Genomic DNA, 17,823 nt, shown 5'->3' on the forward strand with positions numbered 1-17,823 from the left:
CCCTTTGTAAGCAAGAGTTTTCCAAAGGACGCACTCACTTGAATGGCAAGATAAGTTTTGCTGATATTTTCCCATTTTAGCCACGTTTAGTACGTTTCAGTGGCATTAAGTTCATTCACATTGCTGCGTAGCCATCATCACTGTCCATCTTCCCAGGTAGAAACTCTGTCCCTATTAAACACTAACTCCCCATTTCCCCTTCTTCCTGGTCCCTGACAACCACCGTTCTACTTTATAATTTTTTTGAATGTTGGGATCTACAGTTGTCACATTTCTTATTAGAGAATCTTCACTAGGCTGTGTGGTTTGTGTCTACAATTTGCTGGTTAAGCTTGGGACTAAAATACAGTCAGTCTTCACTCGTTCTGGAAAGTTGGGTAAAACCACCCGAGCTTCTTACGAAGAGAGGGACTTCCAGATTTCTGGAGTACTTGAGAGATTTCCTTCCCAACGGCAGCACCTCAATCAACTGTGTTTTTCTTCTCTCTCAGCCAGGAGGAGCAATAGCCGTTGTGGGATAATAAACCGTGTACACACAGCTGTAGGTGGAAGGTGGCAGGTGGCTGTGGTCGGAGGCTGGGTAACACCCAGAAGGTGATGCACCAGGTGCCATGCAGTTGCGGGTCAGGGCAGTTTGGGAATCGGAGTCTTGTCACGCAGAGGTGACGCTTTCAAGAGGAAGGCATTCTGGAATATGTGCATTGCTTAGAAGTAGCGCCAGGGAGTTATTGTGACGTCTTGTCAGACAGAGGCAAAGCTGGGTGTGTGAGGTTTTCACCTGCAGGAACAAAGGTGGTTGAAAAGGGAGATAATCATTAATTTTGTCAGTAAAATTTGCTGGGCCCCCGGGGCGGTTTGGAGGAGTCCTTGCTGTTCTTGGAGTTCTCTTGCTGAGCACCGTGTATCATAGGCATTAGGGTCTGAGCCTAAGTTTGGGTTCAGAGTTGAGGTCTACCAACTTGTGACTTTGGGCATGTCGTTGAACATTTTTAAGCCTGGGTTTCCTCAAGTGAAGAATGAACACTGAGCTACTGGTTCTTTGTAAGGAATTGATCAAATAATGCACAATGTATTTTAAGTGTCTGGCACAGTCCGAGTACTTAACCTAGGAAAGCTCTTATGCCTTCAGAAGAGGTGTATGTCTCATACATGTGTATTTTTATCCTCCAAAAAACACTGTTAAGATCTCCCAGTCCTGAACTATTTGACTTATTTGAATTGTGAATCTTTTTTTTTTTTTAATCATTTTTACCAGATTATGTTCTGGTGTCCAGATCACCTTGGTGACAAGTACCAGATAAGAGAGGCTGGTTCTTCCAGCTTGGTCAAAACTGGGGCAGCATTGCTAGCTCTTGATGGGAGCGGGCGATGCAGATGCAGAGGTCCCTGGGAGCTTTGAACACCTCCCACCCATCTTGGTGTTTTCCTCTTCAAGCAGTAGACTGGAATTTGTTTTCAGTAGCTAGATTCATTATCTTACTGTCTCCGAGCCATTCTCCTCCTTCTCATGTTTATGAAAAGCAAAACCAAATCACTAGGCACATCCTCCTTTCAGGAGGATCTGGAGGTTCACCTGCTGACACTCCCAGATTCTAGAGATTTGGGTTGAGATAAGGAGGAGAGGGTAAATCATCTAGCTCTTTACTCTGCTGCTTTTTTTTTTTTTAATCCCCAGGGTGAGCAGAGGTTTGCAGCTTGAGGAGCAGAGAAAGGTGGGGGTGGGCAGAGATAAGATCCAGTCCTGTTGTTGTGCCCACCCAGATAATGCATCTGCTCCAATAACTGCCTTTCTGGGTTTACTTGGAAAGGGCACTGAGTGACAAACCGTGGGAGTGTGAAGAATGGGCCTTTAGATCTACCCAACTTGACAAAATTCAGAAAATGTAGTGCAGAAATGTATGCGTTTCCAGTTTGTGAATCCAAAACAATGGGATTGTTGGCAGAACTTTTGAAACTTGTTCTTTTTTTGAAAGCATCATTGTGTTCAGTGGGTACATGTGCTTGGCTCATAAACATGCGTGCCTTCATCACACTGCCCGGGAGGCTGGGCATTTTACTGCCAGCAGACAGAAACGGAAGAGTGGTGTCTTCTCTGCAGGTGCTGGGAGGTTTTCTTCAAAGAAAGAAAGTGACTCTTAGGCAGAAAAGGAGGACTGTGTGGGCAGACACCTATCTTACCAACCTACTAGGGGAGACTGGTGTCATTCCTTGCTGCTTGGCTTTATCTTCATCATTTCTAAGGTGCCTTTTTCTTGCTCTTAGTTATGCATTACCCTGCTGGCTGGCATTTAACTCTCGACTGCGAATCCTGGGTAATTTATAGTTGAGGGCACAGATGCAAAAAAAGACAGAAGGGATATTCAAATGCTTTTGGTGACTTTCTTTTCTTTCCTTGGGATGTCTTCTCCCAGAAACTTTAGGAAAGCACCAAAACTTAAAAAAATATATATATTGTTCCAATAGGACAATACCTGTCACTCCTCCTACGTACAAAATTCTAGGAGCGTCTGCAAAATTTTTGTTCTGCTGGGCCCCTGTCAGAACAATCATGGTCTTTCTCATGCTCATTGTATATTATAATTTCATGGATGGAGATGGGTGGGAGGCAGGGGCGAGGGGGAGGCTGAGGTAGGAAGCCTAGCTGGAGAATTAAAAATGATGTCTTTCTTTGAGGATGCCCCCCGTCACCCCCTCCCGCTGGCTTCTCGACCGTGGGACCCAGCCGCATCACTTCCTGTCCAAGTTGGCACCGAGAGGGGCACAGTATCTCTGCCCAGTGTTCTCAGGCTGCAGTTGGCACATTTCCAGTAATAGAGTCACCCAGAGAAACAGTTCGGTCCCCTTTTTGTCTTTCTCTGCCTTGAGTTCCCGAATCTTGCCTTTGATTTATGTGGCACTGGCTTCCTGCACATGCAGGTTTGCCTCTCCTCCCTTCTTTTATGCATGGATCCTCAGTCCTCCCTAGGGAAGACTTATCCCATGCTTTCTATCCCATGCTAGAGAGGATGCCTTCCTCTCTAGCCAAGCTTCTTTCTAAGCTCGGATACAAGAATTTTTGAGTGCCTGTCCCATCCTAGGCACTGGACGAGAGCTCTGCTCACGTGACCTCATTAATCTCATCTACTGCGAGGTGGGTGCTGTGGTCATCCCCAAGTGTGGCTCCCATGGGTTGTCTAACCCCAGGTCACCTGGCAGGACAGCGGGATCACCCCTCTGATGTTCAGGTGCCTTCTACCCCTTGGGGACTGCTCTTTCTCAGTCCACAGCAAGCAGCAGATGCTAGACTGGTAGTCCTTGTGATTTCCTTTGCTCTTGACAACGTGAGTGTCTCGATGGCAATCTGGGGTTCCTCCTCCATGGCCTTCACTTCCTTCTGAGCGTCTCCCTAGCTCTCCTTACTGTCCCTGTGTCTCCTCACAGGTATGCTCAAGGTTGTCTGGACTTTCTCCACAGTGCTCCGCAAAATTCCGGCAGGCTCACCCACCACCCAGTTCCAAAGCCACTGCCACGATTCTTGGTTTTTGTTACAACAGCAGCCCACTTCCAGCCACCAAAAACTATATTAGTTTTCCATCCCTGCCATGACAGAGCCCTCAGATTTAAGGCCGAGAGCAACACAAATATGTTATCTTAGTGTTCTGTAGGTTAGAAGGTCAGCATAGGATGCGTTGGAATCAAATCAAGGGGTGGGAAGGGCTGGTTCTGGGAGAGAATCTGTTTCCTCGTTGTCCCAACTTCTAGAGCCCCCCACCCCCTTTCTTGGCTCAGGACCCTTTATCTCCATCTTCAAAGCCACCAATGGTGAATTGAATCCCTTTCACACTTCAGATTTCTCCAGCTACTGTTTCTGTTGCCCCATTTCTGTCTCTCTGAAGACTTCTCACAGCCAGAGAACTCTGCTCTCAAGGACTCATGATTACATTGGACCCACCAGGATAACAAAAGCGACCCCTCAGCTCACGGGTCCTTAACTTGAGGCACATCTTCAATGACCTCATTGATAAGATACTTAGGTTTGGGAATTAAGACTTGGCTATCTTTGGTGGGGTTGTAGGGGTGCTTTATTCTGTGTACTGCACAAAATAAGGTATGAATACTTAGTAAAATTAACTCTTTAGTCTTCACTTGCAGTCAGCATTCTTATAGGCTAAGCATGCAGATGCTGATACAACAAGTGTTTTATTCAGGGCTCATCTGTTCCATCTGGCTGGCAGCATATACCTTGCAGAACAGGTGCAAGACGAATAAGAGCTTGGAAGACTAGAAGCTTCCTCCTTTCCTCTTAAGTGAAAACCAGCCATAGAAGCAAGGAGATCGGGATGCCTGGGTGTCTCAATGGTTGAGTGTCTGGCTTTGGCTCAGGTCGTGATCCTGGGGTCCTGGGATTGAGCCCCATATCAGGCTCCCCCCAGGGAGCCTGCTTCTCCCTCTGCTTATGTCTCTGCCTGTCGCTTTCTCTGTCTCTCATGAATAAATAAATGAAATCTTTAAAAAAAAAAAAAAAGCAAAGAGATTACTTGGGTGTGACTCTCTTTGCTGTGAAATTAAGAAATAAAAACAAGAACAACAAAAACCTTCCGTCACAGAAATACTAGTGCTGGTACATAAAACTGACCCACCTCTTAAAAAGCTCTTTCTCTTTTGAACACAAAGCCAAGCTGTATCGCAGTTTCATGGGAAAATCAGACCCCTTGGTGGCATTGGGTTGTGTTACTGCGTACAGTCCCTCTGCAGGGTCGGGAAGCACCCTCTCCCCTTGCCACCTGGAATTTGATGCCAGTTCCGCTCTGACAGCTGGTTAGCCTGTAGGGTCCGTCACAAGTTAAATCTTGTCTCGGGAAATAATTTGCCTGAAGATCAAAGCCTGGATGGGATAAATTAATTTCTCGACAAACCACAGGTCTGGGGGAATGTAAACACTATCTCTTAAATGCCGCTAATGTCCTGATGAATGAATAATTTTTGAGGGCACTCTTTTCTTCTTCTTCTTCTTTTTTTTTAAGATTTTACTTATTTATTCATAGAAACAGAGAAAGAGAGAGGCAGAGACACAGGCAGGGGGAGAAGCAGGCTCCATACAGAGAGCCTGATGTGGGACTCCATCCCGGGTCTCCAGGATCACGCCCTGGCCTGCAGGCGGCGCTAAACCGCTGCACCACCGGGGCTGCCCCTTTTCTTCTTTTAAGATGATTTTTGCATTTGGCTGATTTACACCTTAGCATGTAGAAAAAGAACTTTGGAAAATGTGTGCCTCGTGAAGATAAGGCCCTGAAATGACCAGTTGTTACTATGTATTTTGGCACCTCTTTTAGAGCAGTATTTCTCAAGGGGCTTTGGTGGTGGCAGGGGAGGGTGGTGATTTTGCCCCTTAGGTGGCATTTGGCAGTGTCTGGGGATATTTTTGATTGTCACGATTCAGGGGAGGGGTGCTCCCAGCATTGGGTGATTTGAGGCCAGGGATGCTGCTAAACACCACCCAGTACACAGGGCAGCCCCCAAACCAGTAGTTATCCAGCCAGTCACTAGTGCCGAGGCTGAGAGACCTATAGGGGGACGGTCTTCTATTTTCCACTTATTTAGCTGTGGTGTTTTTTTTTTTAAAGAGATTTTATGTATTCATGAGAGATAGACGCAGAGACACAGGCAGAGGGAGAAGCAGGCTCCCTGCAGGGAGCCCGATGTGGGACTCGATCCCAGGACCTCAGGATCATGACCTGAGCCAAAGGCAGATGCTCAACCACTGAGCCACCCAGGTGCTCCTTTTGCTGAGTTTTTAACACTGCACATAGATCTAATTTCTTTGCAGGGCTGCTCCTTTTATTTTCTCATCTTACCCTTAGTGCCCTCCATCCTTGTTAAGATCTTTGTCTTTTTTGGTCTTGGAGCAGAGCTCTTGCAGGGATGACAGCCTGCCAGGCTGACTGTGGCCGAGTCAGCATGGTCTCCAGAGTGGAAGGAGCACAGACTTTGGATTCCTCTCAGCTTCTGCTCACTAACATGTAAAGTAGAGGTAAAGTAGAGGTGATCACCGCACCCAACTTAGGATACGACTGTATTTAAGAAAGACACTGTTGGAAAATATTTGATGTGTAATGAGCGCAGAGTCAATGGCTTCTTTTCCCAGATAACTGATCAGGAGACTGTGCACAAAGTCCAAGGGGCCTAGGACCCCCTTTTTTGGGTAACAAGTTGCATATAAAGGAGTGGCAGAGGTCGTAAGCATTCTGGGATTCTTTTTTCTCAACCATCCAGGAAGGAGAAAGAAAGAACTTGCAGCTTTTTAGTAAAGGTTTCTCCACGATTGACAATCTGAAGTACTTAAGAGGCATGTTTTGCCTCAGGCCAGAGCTAATTTTAAAAGGAAAATGACAGCAACTGGTTCAAGTTGGAACATTCCTGCCTTAATTATAGATACCTGCCGAAGTCCCTTCAAACAGGTGGGCTACAGCAGCTGGGCGCTGTTCCTCGGTCAGTTACTTGGTTGAGAAGACGTAGAACAAAGGGTTAGGGGTCAGATTTGACGGAGAATTCTCCTGTCCATTGAGAACTTGTTTCCCACCTGTGAAGCGGACATAATAATACTCCCCTCAGAGGCTGGCTGTAAGAATTAAGCAAAAGCATATTTCAAGACGCCTGGTACAGTATGTCCTTCACAAATGATACCCGTAAAGGTTATTGGTTGAAATTTTTCCAGTTTTTCAATATCGTGTAACCAAAGCGTGAGGGCAGGTAACAAGTCAACTTTTCACTCTGTTCATTAGTATTTCTGTCCAATTATGTCTGTTGTGAGAAGACTGATGTTTGAAGAACCTCAAGCCTTGGATTTGTTGCTACTTGTGCTTTTAAGGCGGAGAGTCGGCCTACCCTGTGACCCATGGTTCTCACACCACAAGAGTGCTTTGGGGTGGGGGGCACAAAGGATGTTTTCACTTGAAAAAACCTGATAAACTCAACTGATTACAAAAGAGGTTAATTGTTGCAAAATTTGACCTCTTTCTGGTTAATTTCTTTTTTTTTTTTTTTTAAAGATTTTATTCATATATTTGACAGAGGGCGAGGGGGAAGCAGGTCCCCACAGAGCAGGAAGCCTGACGCGGAGAACCCTGGGATCATGACCCAAGCTGAAGGCAGATGCTTAACCGACTGAGCCCCCGGAACCCCTCTCTGGCTAATTTCTATGCCCATTGATTTGCCCCTCACCACTTTCAGAACCTGAGTCCTAGTCCTTGTCTTGCAGGAGGTTCCAGACTGTCTCCACTTGGTCCTGATAATTGTCCCCTTCTGCATCTCCTAACATCCATTATTTTCCCAGGTGGCCCCTTTCCTACCTTCCGTCTGGAGACATACTGTTGAGTGCATATAACTCTTCGTGTTATGTCGTTTCCCTGCCTGGATGTTTTCCTTGAGGCTAGTTCCACACCATGTGTATGTTTGGCCATCGCCATGGCTCCCGGCCCTGGTATTCACTCATGAGGATGAGCCATCGCAGGTTGGAGGTTAGCAGTGAGCAGCGGACCTGCCAGCACCGTGCGGAGGAATGAGCCAGACAGAAGCTGATAGGTGGTGGCGGGGAGATCTGGCATGTTTGGCTGCAGAGTTAAATGCTCCCCCAGGGGGAGGGAAGTACATTCTGCTAGGATCGCAGAGTACTGGAACAGTGGGGCGGGGGGCCGGGAGGTTCACTCTGTGAAGTCTTATTGTATGAGGTGCAGTTAGCCAGGTGACGTCCATTTGGAAGGGGCTGGCTGTTCCAGACAGAGGTGGGAAAGCATCCTTTGTTCACAGCCCAAGAGTTGAGTTCGATTTTGACTTGGAGGGTAGAGTTGGGTAGGAGGGTCGGGGAAGTGCATGGAGTAGGGGTAAGGTCCTAAAGGGCCTGGTTAGCCATGTTAAGAAATTTTAAACTTGGGATGCCTGGATGGCTCAGGGGTTGAGCGCCTTCGGCTCAGGGTGTGATCCCAGGGTCTTGGGATCGAGTCCCACATTGGGCTCCCCACAGGGAACCTGCTTCTCCCTCTGCCTGTGTCTCTGCCTCTCTCTGTGTGTCTCTCATGAATAAATAAATAAAATCTTTAAAAACAAAAGGAATTTTAAACTTGATCTCAAGGGTGGTGGGAAATCATTGAGTTTTAAGCCGGGTGAGTTCTGTAACTAGAAGCCTAGATTGGGAAACGCCCTCTAGCCTGGGGGTAGGAGCAGGGCACCTGTAGCAGCACTGGGTAAAGGAAACCTAGCCTGGGCTGGGGCCACGGGGCCAGAGAGAGGTGGGCGGTGTGGAGGTGTGGAAGAAGGAACTCTGTGAGGTGAAAGAGGTGTGATGCCAGGCTCCTGGGGGGCCCAGCTGCTTGCTATGAAGTGGGAGGACTCCAGGAGGGTGTGGGGTGGGTGTGGCGTAGGGAGATGAGCCCAGTTCGGGGCAAGTGGAGTTGTAGGGTCTGCAGGACATCAGAGGGAAGTGTCAGTGGGAATTGTGCATGTCAAGTTCAGAAAAGAGAGTGTGTACCATGGGTCAGGTTGTGCAGAGCTTCCCCGCCCCATGCAGATGATCCCTGAAGCTGTGAAGGAACAAGATCACCCAGTTGGGGGTGGAGGCCCAGGGTGGGAGGAGGGGGCTTAGGGCCAGCCCCTGCAGAGCACCCTGCAAAGGAGCCTGAGGATGTGGGTCCCAAGGGGTTCGAGGAAACCTGCAGAAGGGCATGGTTTCCGGCATCCCATCCCACGCAGCCACAGGAATGGACTCACGTGTGAGGCAGGGCTCCTGCTGGCCTTTGAGGGCATTAGAAACAAGGTGAGCCCCCTGGGAGTGGACACGGTCCCTGGACCGTGGGTGATGGTGCCGCTGCCACACGCCCCCCCTTAGCCAGCGCCGTTGTCTGGTGTGCACACTGAACCCCGACGTGCCGTGGCTTCGGGTGGTCAACAGTTCCCAGTGGGGAACAGTTCTGCTCAGGAGGGGATATTTGGCCATCTGCGACGACATTTATTGCTTGTTACAGACCGAACCAAGCGGGTGGGCACTATGGGCCTCTGGTGGGTGGAAGCCCGGGGTGCCGCCGAACCCCCTGCGGTGCACAGCCCCCATGTCACAGACACATCCAGCCCGAAACGTTGGTTGAACAAAGGTTGAGAGACCTCGGTGGAGGTGAACCTTTCCATTTCAGGATGTTTGCATGTGAAGTGGAGGGCGTGGGAGGGCAGGACCTGAAGGTGTGAACCGGGGAGCAGAGTCCTCCTGGCCTGTGCCCCAGCCTCATCTGTGGCTGCCCTCCTCTTGTCTCCTCATCTCGGCCATGTCACCTTCCTTATCGGGTTGTAGCTTGTCTCCTGCAGGCATTTCCACACCCGCACCCCACCACCCCGCCCCAGTACTATGATGCAAGGTACTGGTGCGTCCTGATTTCTGAGCACCTTGTAAGGCATCTGTGTGTTGCTACCGTTTGGTGCGGGAAACCTGTTCTGGCAGCGGGGAGACGGCTGTCACTCTGGCGCATCTAACGTAGCCCGCAGTTCATTGTCGGGGCGATAAGACTTGGATGCGGGGCCCCTCGACCGGCAGGCTTGGAGGGAGAGACGGGAAGTGTTCTTGGCTTGGGAAGCAAGGCTCGCTCCTGGCTTTGGGAAGCACAGAGCATGGACGGTTCTCACCAGCTAGGGTTGCAGCAGCCCCCCCAGCGTTGGGGAAACAGATCAGGTCATTATCAGCAACGTCAAAACTGTGTTCCCAGGTCAGTCGTGGTTGGAACAGTTGGGGCAGGGGGAGGAGAGGAAGGAATGGGCGGCTCCCTGTCTCTGTCCCTTTCCAGCCTTCTCAGATTGCAGCTGCTCCTTGGATAACCTGTGCTCTGCACACTGCAGGGGCTTGCTGAGTCTTGCGAGTCCCTCACATGAGGCTGGCGGCGTCCTGGGTCCAATGCACAGGAAAACGTGCCGCAACATCCTGTCACTGGGCAGACACCTGATGAAAATCTGTTAAAACAGACCGGCCGAGGAGAGTCCTGGGTGAGTTCGAAGAGCCCAGCGGTCTTTTCCGTTTTCAGAAATAATTTTACCCTGCCACAGTGGGTAAACCTGAAGCCCCTGAGCAAAATGAAAACAGGCCTAATGTGAAGTTTCAGCAGAGTGCTCAAAGCAGTGAGACTTCGTGGGCTGAGCGCGAGAAGGGTCTTAATTTTAAATTGGTGGCGACAGTAATGAGCCTCCGGCCACGTGGACTGCGCGATGAGCCTTGGTCATGGGTGGGTCCTTTCTGAATTAATTGCTGGATGTAGAGATGGATTTCAGGCCCCTTCCAAATAAATTGTCTTTCCTATAAATAAATAGATAGGGCTGATAAGACTTCTCTTCCTGCACACTGAATACCACAAGACAGATGACACAAGCATGGCTTTGGGGTATTTGTAAAGTCCTAACTCCGTCTACAACCCCACAAAACGGTAATGAAACACACTAGAGCTTTTCATTTTCCCTGGCGGACCAGCCCGTGCTGTGCAAGGGGGAAGGGGGAAGACTATTTGTCGTTTGGTTTGGCTGGTTCCTTTTGCAACATGTGCTAAAAATCCTGGATGGTAATTCCTTTGAGGAAAGGCTATCTTCTATGGCTAAATAACTGAGAGAGAGTGATTAGGAGAATCCCTACCCTTGTGTAACATCAGTCGTCCTTCTAAACCATATTGCAGACCCTCTGTGGAAATGATGAGTGGAGGTTTTTCTTCCTTCAGGCTACCAGCAGGTGATTCTTTAGGGAAGGATCCAGACTCCTTTGTTAGGGTTACTTGAGTTACAAACTCAGGAGGGCTTTCTAAAGGCCTGTTCGTGGTGTAGGGAGGGTTCCTGATTCCATGATTGCAGCAGGCAAACTTGGTTCTTCTAGGCTGTTGATCTCTGGCAGCGTGCGTAGATGCCCCGTTTGCTTTCTAGGACTGCTTTAGCAGTAAATAGCAGGGATATTTGCAAGAATGTTTGCAAAGAGAATGCAAACAAATCTGTGTTTATTTCAACAAAGAGATATTCACGACTTGTGTGAAAAAAAAAAACAACCTAGTAGGTACAAAGAAATTTTTATAAACAAAGGTCCTCTCACAACTCACCAAGTATTTACATATCTGCGTTTGCATATCCTGAAGTGTTAACCGTGGTAAAGGGATTTTTTTATTTTTTTTGGAATTAGACTAATTTAGTGGAAATTTTTTGTGATCAGGATTTTTTTTAAAGATCTTGTTTATTTATTTATTCATGAAAGATACACAGAGAGAGGTAGAGACACAGAGGGAGAAGCAGGCTCCGTGTGGGGAACCCGATGCGGCACTCGATCCCAGGACCCTGGGATCACACCCTGAACCAAAGGCAGATCCTCAACTGCTGAGCCACCCAGATGCTCCTCTGACTAGAATTTTAACATGTTTTATTTATGCAATAATTATGGAGGGGGAAAATAGACATAAATATATAAAGAGCAGGAATTTTAAAGTCTGGTTCAAGAACTAGATACTGCATGAAATTATAGATGAAATCCTATACCCTCTTTTCATTTTAATATCATCACTAATTTCAAAGAAGTTTATTTTCTTTTTCCACTTACTCCACAGGAAATGGAGGCAAATAAAGCATATATGATGAATTTTCAACTTTTCTTCTCTATGACTTTATTTCTTCTTCACACACACTTTGACAGTTCTTCTTCTGGGCCTATTTTTCCAGAGCCTTCCAATAGAGAGAGTGGAGAGTACCCCATCCGGACCCTCCTGTGAAGCTCTGTCCCCTGACTTCCTGCCGTAGGTATGACCTCAGGCCTGTTACACCCCCCCACCCCAGACTCTGCCCTACTTGCCAAGGAGTTGTTGATGGCAGATCAAACCTAACTGGTAAAGGAGTTACCAACTAACACGCCTCAGTGGTGTTTCAAGACAGGCTGTGTTTCGTGTTTACCAGGTTTTGTTCCCTTAGAATAGAAAGCCAGGCAATTCTTAGGAAGGACAATTTTTCCTTCCTTTTCCTGTTGTGGCTGACACAGCTGTCTGCGCACAGCTTGAGATGGGCAGCAGCGAGCCCCGGGCTGCAGTGTGGGGGTGTGGGAGAGAAGCCACCCCACTCTTCTCTCTGCCCGAGCCACCTGGCTCCTTTGTTTCTCTCTCCTCCTTGTCCTCTGGGGTGTATGAACGGCAGTGACTCCATGACATAGGAACTCCGAAGCTGGTGAATAAAGCCCAAGCAGGTGGCTGCCTATTGTCTGTCCGGAGGAAGTGAGCGTGGTTCTTCCTGGGACAGCTTTAATCTTTTGATAGCTTCTAGAGGGGGAAAATGATCCTTAATTAGGGTTAGGGGATTGTACACACAGTCCTGGGGTCAGAATGTTCCCCAGGGAAGACCTTCTCGGTGGGCTTGGGTCTTTTCCACATCACTCTGGGGTGAGGACTTTCTATATGGGCATGTCTGGAATGTCAGCAGTCTCAACAGCACTGGATTGGATGCAGAGAGTCAGAAAACAAGCTCCAGGGACACCTGGGTGGTTCAGTGGTCGAGCGTCTGCCATCCGCTCAGGTTGTGATTCCTGGATCCTGAGATGGAGCTCCGTATCTGGCTCCCCTCTGCTTCTCCCTCTGCCTAAGTCTCTGCCTCTCTGTGTGTCTTTCATGAATAAATAAATAAAATCTTGAAAAGAAAAGAAAAGAAATAAAAGAAAAGAAAACAAGTTCCAAATTGGAGGGGAAAAAAAAGTCACATTGTAGGTGGAATAAATTTACAGACTTAACCTGTGGTAAGTCCCCCCCCCCCCCCCATGAGGTCTTAATTTTTAGTACCTTTTTAGGTATCGGTAATTCTAAAAGAGAACTTCTCATCTTGGGGTTTTATGAAAGTCGATTACAAAACTCCACTCGTTCTTTAATAACACGGTGCTGTCCACCACTCCTCCCGCATTAAGACAGAAGCTTGACTGCAGATACTCAGCCGGGTAATCCTCCAGGTCCAGCAGCAGCAGGAACAGATAAGTCATCTTAAAACATCACGGACCCAAAAGAACCTGGACTCCTTTATCAGATTAGATCCTCTGAGGAGTGAGAGGCCATGCCTGGCTACCTGTGAACATTGCCGGCTCTCAGCTCTGGGTCTTTGGGTTGTGGGTGGCAGGGCTTAAAGGCCCAGCAGTCGGGGAGAAAGCTCTGTAATCACTCTGTTTTATCCCATTGTTTTTTCATCCTCCTCCTGAACAGCCTGTCTCTGGACAGGATCAGACTCCTCTCCTCCTTTTCCTGGGCTCCAGATGAATTTCCTGCCACCTGTGCAGCAGTTTCTCCAAGATCACGTAGCTCTAGGGGTCCTGAGGTCTAGCCCTCCTGCCTCTGTGTTGCTGTGTCTCCCGTCTTGGGAGACGAAGGGAAAGCAGGAGGAGAGATGAGGGGCCGAGGAGGACAGCTGAGATGGAGGTGGGCATGAAGGGGAATGACAGTTCATGACTAATTATTACTACCACCGGTCTGGCTGGGAACAGCCAAAGTTAGGAAACATCTCTCCCTCTCTCAGGCTTTTCTCAGTTGCAGTAGGGGTGAAAAGATGAGGTGGGAAGAGCAAAGGCAACCGTGGGAGCGAAGGGAAAACAGATGAATTTGCTTCTTCCCTCTTTCATCTAGATTGACTGCATGGAGACAGAGTTGTTTCCCATGATGCTACTTATGCCCATTTTGGTATATGAGGCTGTTGGGTTTTATAAGAATGATTCCTAGGATTTCAAGTATGAAGTCAGCTCTCTGTTGCTCTGGGGGTGAGGTGGGAGAGAAACAGCATGTGCAAAGGCCCTGAGGTAGGAAGGGTCTTCAGCCTGCTTGAGAACAGATTCAGATTCTGTGACTGGTGTGTAGAATGGACAAGATGAGGACAAAAGTAAAAGCAGGTAGATCAATTATGAAGCTCAGGGACTTGCCCAAGGCTGGTTGGCCCATGAAATGGCTAAGTCAGGACTCAAACCCAAGTCTCTGTGAAGATTAAAGTTATCGTCTCCTGAGTGTTCGTTAAACAATATTCATTAATGATATTCATGTCAACCCCCAACGTGTTTAAAACATTCTTAAGTGGAAGGTTTCTTTCCTTATGGCTTATTGATCTTTTAATTAGAATATTAAATGGGATTGGCTATTAAGTTACCCGCTGCAGAAAAAGAGGGGGAGGACTCATTACGGAGTCAGCCAGCAGAAACTTGGAATCCCGCCTGCTGCCTGCTTGAGCCTTGCCAGGCTGTAATGTCTTTAATTCATCCAATCACATTCTTGACTAACCTGCGCAAGTCCGTACGGCGCCTTGGCTTTTCCCCCGTAACAGCTTAGGGATGTCTAAAGAAAATATTTTGAAATGTTTTCTCTTGATCAAGGTGTTGCGGTTAGACCCTGTGTACACTGCTTCCGGCGCAGGGTGAGCTCTTTTTGTATCATGTGATCCTTCGTCAGGAATGAATGTGGTTGTGGTTTTTGTCACCTTTATTTTAAAAAACCATTAATCAGGCGCTTTTGTAGAGAAGGTGGTTTAGGCGTGTGCAGCCTTTCTCTTCCAGAGGCTTGGGTATTTAAAATCGCAGAGTTCTGGTAGGTCGGAAGAAAACGGCTGCCTGGCACGGAGGGCCGCTTTGTGCGGGGCGGTGGGCTTTAACTCGCTCTGACGGTGGCCCTGCGGAGAAGGCTGTACTGTACGTCTTGTTGCACATGTGGGGAAACTGAGGCCTAAACGTGGCAGAGCTGGGATGTGAGCTCAGGCTCGCTCGGGTCCCTGCGCTTCGGGCCCGTGCACTTCTGGCCCTCGGGTCGGGTGCGCTGCAGGCGGGTGCTGGGAGTCTCCTCAGACGCTGGCAACCAGAGTCACCTGGCGGGTCAGGGAAGCCGGAGTTGGGGTAGCGACCTTTCCTACCAGCTGTTGTGAGGACCCCGGAGAAGAGGAAGGAGCGTGGAGGGCTCACGGTCTCCTTAGTCACCCTCTTGCACAAAACTTTTGTACGTCCCAAGCTTCCCTGTGTGTTTGCCTCTACTTCCAGTAGGAATACTTGAAGACCAGCAAACTGTTCTTCAGGGTTTCATGGAAATTGAACTCAAATATAATGGCAGTCTCAATGAATGACCACTTAATTTTTTTTTTTTAAGATTTCATTTGTTCATGAGAGAGAGGGAGAAGCAGGCTCCCTGCGGGGAACCCGACGCGGGACTCGATCCCAGGACCCCAGGATCATGCCCTGAGCTGAAGGCAGATGCTCAACCACTGAGCCAAAGATCATTTATTGCAGTGATTCTCCAATTGTCATCTTCCTCTGAATCCCACGGGGGCTGTATTTAAACTATAGATCACGGGGCCCTGCTCCCAGACTTTGTGATTCAGGGATTGGTCTGAGAATGTACATTTCTGACAATTTTCTGGGTGCTGTGGCTGGCCTGTGCACCGCGGGCTGAGGATCACTAGTATGGGGACAGTAATAGGTGCTAATGAAGTTAGATGAGCCCGTAGCTAGTCCCTGCGAGTCATTGTCCGGCCTCACACCACATCCACAACCCGAAACACAGTAACATCCTCGCTGTTGGGAAGACGGGGGTCACCTGCCTCTCCTCCCCCTCCCACATGGTGGCATGGGACTTAGATACAAGGGTGAAACTCCTCTGCTGGATGTTTGCCATAATTGCCTATCCTGTTAAATTAGAGGAGTCAAATGAATAAATGTAAATGAGGATTTGGAAACCCAATAGGTAAAATATTCTACTTCCTAGATTATGCTGATGGTCTTTACAAGGACGGGGGGGGGGGGGGGGATCTTTTCTTTTTTTCTTTTCTTTTCTTTTCTTTTTCATGAGAGAGAGGCAAAGACAGAGGCAGAGGGAGAAGCAGGCTCCCTGTGGGGAGCCCGATGTGGTACTCCATCCCAGGACCCTGAATGCAGACGCTCAACCACCCGGGTGCCCCTGGGTGAGATGTTTCAGCGCCAGAAGTGTTGCTGGCTTTTTCCTTCTCTCCTTACAGTAACTGAAAAGTTTAAGATTCCTATTTGGCTGGAAATTCAATCACATAGGCTGGTTTTGTAAGCCTGAAGAAATTCTTTCAGATTTGATGTGTCCAGACTTGTACTGGAATATGAAGTATTTGATTTAAGACGATCTGTGGGCTCCTGGTGCATAAATGTCTTTGAAAATCTGTTTCTCAAAATACAATTAGAAAAAAATTCCTTTGGAATGCAGAAATGACCTTTTAGTGGTGATAAAGATGCTGGCAACCTTTCTTCTAAGAAAAGAAGCAAAACAAAATCTTTTAACCTTCACAATGTTATAATACATCATTAATTTTCATGTAGACAAGCACCATTGATCATATTTAAAGTAATCATTAAACTTTTTCAGAGCTGTGCTAAAGACAACTATTTTTTAAGTCCTACTCCTCTAATTAAAATATTGCAAAGTTGATGGGAGGGGGTGCTAAGTTATAGTTCTTATTTCTTCCTTCTCTAGAGTTTGTCTTGTTTTAATTCAAGTGGGGAAAAACAAAATTGTGACTAAATATGAAGGCATTTTAGAAAATCTTATTTTAGGGAGGAGAGAAAATTTTGGAGGCAGTTCTGATAATGAACACTCAAAAAAAAATCTGAGACCTATTAGAATTTTTTAAAACCCCAGTATAGTTAACGTACAGTGTTCTATTAGTTTCATGTGTATAAAATAGTGATTTAGCATTTCCAGAGGACACAGGTACAGTCCTTAATCCCTGTCACCTATTTCATCTGTCTTCCCACACACCTCCCCTCTGGTAACCATCAGATTGTTCTCTATAGTTAAGAGTCTATTTTTTGGTTTGCCTCTTTTTTTCTTGCTTAGTTTAATTTCTTAAATTCCACATTTGAGTGAAATCATATGGTTGTCTTTCTCTGATTTATTTCACTTAGCATTATGCTCTCTAGTTCCATTCATGTGGTTGCAAGTGGCAAGATCTTATTCTTTTTTTAAGATTTAATTAATTTATTTATTTGAGAGAGAGAGTGAGAGCACATGAGCAGGGGGGCAGAGGGAAAGGGAGAAGGAGGGAGCCCGATGCAGGGGCTCGATCCCAGGATACTGGGATCATGACCTGAGCCAAAGGCAGATGCTTAACTGACTGAGCCACCCAGGCACCCCAAGATTTTATTCTTTTTTATGGCAGAGTAATATTCCATTATAATGGACTATGTATACACACACCGCTGCTTTATCCATTCATCTGTTGGTGAACAGTTGGGCTGCTTCCATAATTTGACTGTTGTAATAAATAAATAATGCTGCAATAAACATGGGGTGCATATAGCTCTTCATATTAGTGCTTTTGTATTCTTTGGGCAAATACCCAGTAGTGGGATTACTGGATCGTATGGTAATTTTATTTTTAATGTTTTGAGGAGCGCCCATACTGTCTGCACCAGTTCATGCCTACAGTGCACGCAGGTTCCTTGATTCTTTGCATCTTTGCCAACACTTCTTGTTACAATTTGTTATTTAGTTTGTCTTGCTTAATTTTCTTATTTTTAAATTAATGAACGTATTGCTCATGTACAAGATTCCCTTGTTTCTGTATGTGTGTCTGTGTCTGCTGTGCAGAGAGAAGTGGTGTGTGTTCAGAGGTTGCTGGCGAAACATTTGGGAACCTTGGTTTCTTGTGCTCTCCTCTGATTGAGGGTGGCTTGAGTCTTATGCTCCGGACTTGGTTGTCCAGGCTGGTTTTAGAGTCCTGCTGCTGTCAGTTAGGAGATGTGACCCTACCAGTACCATTTAACCATGGAGTCACAGTTTCCGCATCTCTTAGATCTAATTATATTATCGACCTCATGTGGTTGTGGAG

At 47.3% G+C, this 17,823-nt stretch overlaps 1 protein-coding gene across 3 annotated transcripts in view; it reads left to right on the plus strand.

The window, feature by feature from the left end:
• KANK1 (KN motif and ankyrin repeat domains 1) overlaps window positions 1-17,823 on the plus strand; it is a 207,786-nt gene that overhangs the window by 24,922 nt on the left and 165,041 nt on the right. The window contains exon 1 of one of the 3 annotated variants that reach the window (XM_055309579.1): window positions 11,716-11,775. The exons of 1 other annotated variant lie outside the window; for it this stretch is intronic. The gene's annotated coding sequence lies outside the window, so the exon portion shown is untranslated. Of the gene's footprint in view, window positions 1-11,715; window positions 11,776-17,823 lie in introns of those variants that run through there. One more of the 3 variants, XM_055309577.1, reaches the window with a different exon arrangement.

The sequence above is a fragment of the Nyctereutes procyonoides genome, unplaced genomic scaffold, assembly GCF_905146905.1.
Source record: "Nyctereutes procyonoides isolate TBG_1078 unplaced genomic scaffold, NYPRO_anot_genome, whole genome shotgun sequence".
NCBI lineage: Eukaryota > Metazoa > Chordata > Mammalia > Carnivora > Canidae > Nyctereutes > Nyctereutes procyonoides.